The 3,342-nt window shown below is 35.0% G+C and overlaps 1 pseudogene; it reads left to right on the forward strand.

Moving 5' to 3' along the window:
- Positions 1-2,173: 2,173 nt before the first annotated feature.
- Positions 2,174-3,075, forward strand: LOC143404150 (vomeronasal type-1 receptor 90-like; annotated as a pseudogene).
- The last annotated feature ends 267 nt before the right edge of the window (positions 3,076-3,342 follow it).

Consider the following 3,342-nt stretch of genomic DNA (forward strand, 5'->3'; position numbering starts at 1 on the left):
TAGATGTCACAAAATAAGACAGCTCTATTCTAGTGATCCAATATGATCCATAAAAGCTTGAACACATATAGATATTAGATTCCCAACTTTATTTTTTCTGGATTTATGATGGGAGACAATTCCCAAACCTTGAATGAGTTAATGGAAAACTTTTTATTTTACTTGATCATTACTTGGTAGAAAAATTGTCTTTTTCTAGTGGTGGTCAAGAGTTTTCATTTTCCACAAATAGTGCGTGTTGGCACTCATGCCTTGAAGCTGAAAAAGTTTATCACACAGAAGCCAAGAACACAAAGACTTTCTATATCAATAATAAGAAAGGGAATTAGATAGATGGTGGGTAAGTAGTGCAAACAAACTTTTAACAGAGCAAAGTTTTATAGCAAATAGTGTGATGAGGATCTAATGATGACTTACAAAATTCAAAATAACCAGAGAAGAGTTTGCAGGTTTCCAACATAAAAATGATAACAAATTGAGAAGATGAAAATTCCCCTGATTTAATCAAAGCACAATCTACACACATCTTGGATTATAATGCTAGGTCTCATATCTAAGTACAAAGAGCAGATTCCAATTAAAAATCAAAATAAAGAATCAACACTTTGATGTTTTAACCTAGTTTCTACAAATTTTTAAATAATATCTCATGTTCATAAATATTTTATATTTCTGCTTTCTCTTTTATCTTGGGTTATATAGAGATCTATATGTACTACAAAACCATTTGGCCACACATGCATAATTTTGTGATAACTGTTATTTTTCAATATATGGCTGGAAATGATTTAAAATACATACTTACTACTATTTCAGACACTTGAGTTAAAGCACAAACATATCTTGTATAGAAAAACTTCCATTGGTAGATCAACATCAAATTTCCTTATCAAATTTATGCTTAGGTATCTGAACTGAAAAATTGCTTCCTTCTTTGAGATGATAATTGAGACTTTTTTGAAGGTTCTTCATTCAGGGTTTGCTCCAATGATTTCTTTAATGAGAACCTTACAATAAAATAACTTGGAATCTATTTTAACTGTTACTTTAGTTACCATACTAATTACAATTGCCTTAGTAGAAAACATTAGAATATGTTCCTACTAATATTTGGTAGCTGGAATTGGCTCACTTATGATAGTAATTCTGGTGGTGATAAAAATGGGTATGTAAGAGGTATAGCTATACTGGGAATTCAAACACAGTCCTAAAGTGCCACCAAAGATCTTTCTACATACATTTTTAAAATGTTATACCATTATGGAAAAATCTTGAGGTAGCCACAGAGATAGATATTATTAAAATTAATAATGAATTACATATCCTAAGTCATATAAATGAGGAACTGCATTAATTAAAAGACATTGGCCAATATATCTAGAAGTCATTATATGTCAGAAACACTTCCATATTTGGTACTTCATCTTCTTGCACACACAATACCTCTAGAATTCACATAATAGGACTGCCCATATTTCATAGATGAGATGACCACAATTCACCATCAAGGATGACTCAAGGTAACACTTGAAATCGATGGAAGATAACAGATAGAAATTCAAACAATTTGTCATAAAGTGGGTAATTTGCAATGTTGGCTCAGTTGATGTATTAAAGATGTTAGGTCTGGTAATAAACCAGTATAAAGATTTCACCAAAAAAATATAGTTTAAAACTACTCCATTGAGATTAATTTCTTGAGAGAGATGGCGTTCTCTACAATTATGCAATCCTCCCCTTTGAATTCACCAAAATTAGGCATTTTCAATATACATTTGGGACTTCATTTAGGAGAGAAAGATGAAAAACCAGTAAGACACTACTCCAGAAGACTTCAAGATAAGATTACAATGGAGAATTTTTTAAATAATATATAGTAGTTCTGAATGGATAGGAAAGCTGATGTACAGTGGGAACTCAACAATTGTTATGCAATTCAGACCTGATTTGATAATAATAGAAAAAATTACACTTGGCAGGTGTCAGAAAACTTTTGAGTGCTGAATTGGGAAAAGGGTGTATTAGGGTGAATCCACACATTTTCTAATGGTAATAGGAGAGTCTGAGATTCATGACGGCGATATTATTTAAATAAAGACTTTTCCTTCATTGCCTCTGAAGATATATACTCTGTGATTCCTTGCCTAAAAGATGAAAAAGACCAACCAACTATATGATTTTTGTTTTTACCATAAGAAATGCATTTTTCTCTGAAAAACAATTTGGGATCTTGATCAACTCCATCCTCCTTCTCTTCCACATCTCCACATTCCTCCTCCAGCACAGGCTCAAGACCACTGACCTGATCATAGGTCTCTTGGCCCTAATCCACATAGGGATGATGATAATTTTAGGGTACATAGTTACAAGTGTCTTTGTGTCTCAGGATTTTGGGGATGACATCAAGTGTAAATCGGTCATCTACGTGCACAGGTTTCTGAGGGGCTTCTCCATTTGTGCCACCTGCCTGCTGAGTGTTCTCCAGGCCATCATCCTCAGCCCCAGAAACTCCTGCTTGGCCAAGTTCAAACATAAATTCCACAGCAGACCCTGTGTGTCCTTGTTTTCCTATGGGCTTTCTGCATGTCCTTGAGTGCTCACTTCCCATTGTCTTCTACTGCCATTCCCAATGTGATCGCACATGGCCATGTATTTATTACTCAATCCTGCACAATTTTACCCATGAGTTACTTCATCAGGCATTTATTTTATGTATTAGGTGTATTCCAGAATGTCTTTCTTATAGGACCCATGGCCCTCTCAAGTTCATACATGTTGACTCTCTTGTATAGACACCAGAGGAACTTCCAGCACCTTCAAAGCACCAGCCTTTCTCCAAAAGCATCCCCTGTACAGAGGGCCACCTGGACCATCCTGTTACTCATGAGTTTCTTTGTGCTCATGTACTGTTTGGATAGCATCTTCTCCTCCTCAAGATCTATGTGGAAAGATGACCATGTTTGCTTTTATGTCCAGATGGTGGTGGCCAATGGCTATGCCACAGCCAGTCCTTTGATGCTAGTCTGCACTGAAAAATGAATTATTAACTTCTTAAAATCATTTTGGTTAAGATAGCAAAAATTTAAGTACTGAAGATAGATAAATTCTCCTAATGTGCCAATACACTGGCTTCCAAACAATGATTCATGTCATACAACAGATACTCTCTGGATTATGTGAATATGGAGATATGCATTTTTTTGTTAAATCTGTTACAGACATGTGAATAACAAATGTGTCACAGAAATGTCAATGCTTTACCTCTTTGAGATATCACAAGGGTCCCACATATCTGCCTGGTGTCAGCAAAAGATTCTTATGAGGAAGGTGTGCATTAGCCAC

This window comes from Callospermophilus lateralis, chromosome 7, assembly GCF_048772815.1.
Source record: "Callospermophilus lateralis isolate mCalLat2 chromosome 7, mCalLat2.hap1, whole genome shotgun sequence".
In the NCBI taxonomy this organism is placed as follows: domain Eukaryota; kingdom Metazoa; phylum Chordata; class Mammalia; order Rodentia; family Sciuridae; genus Callospermophilus; species Callospermophilus lateralis.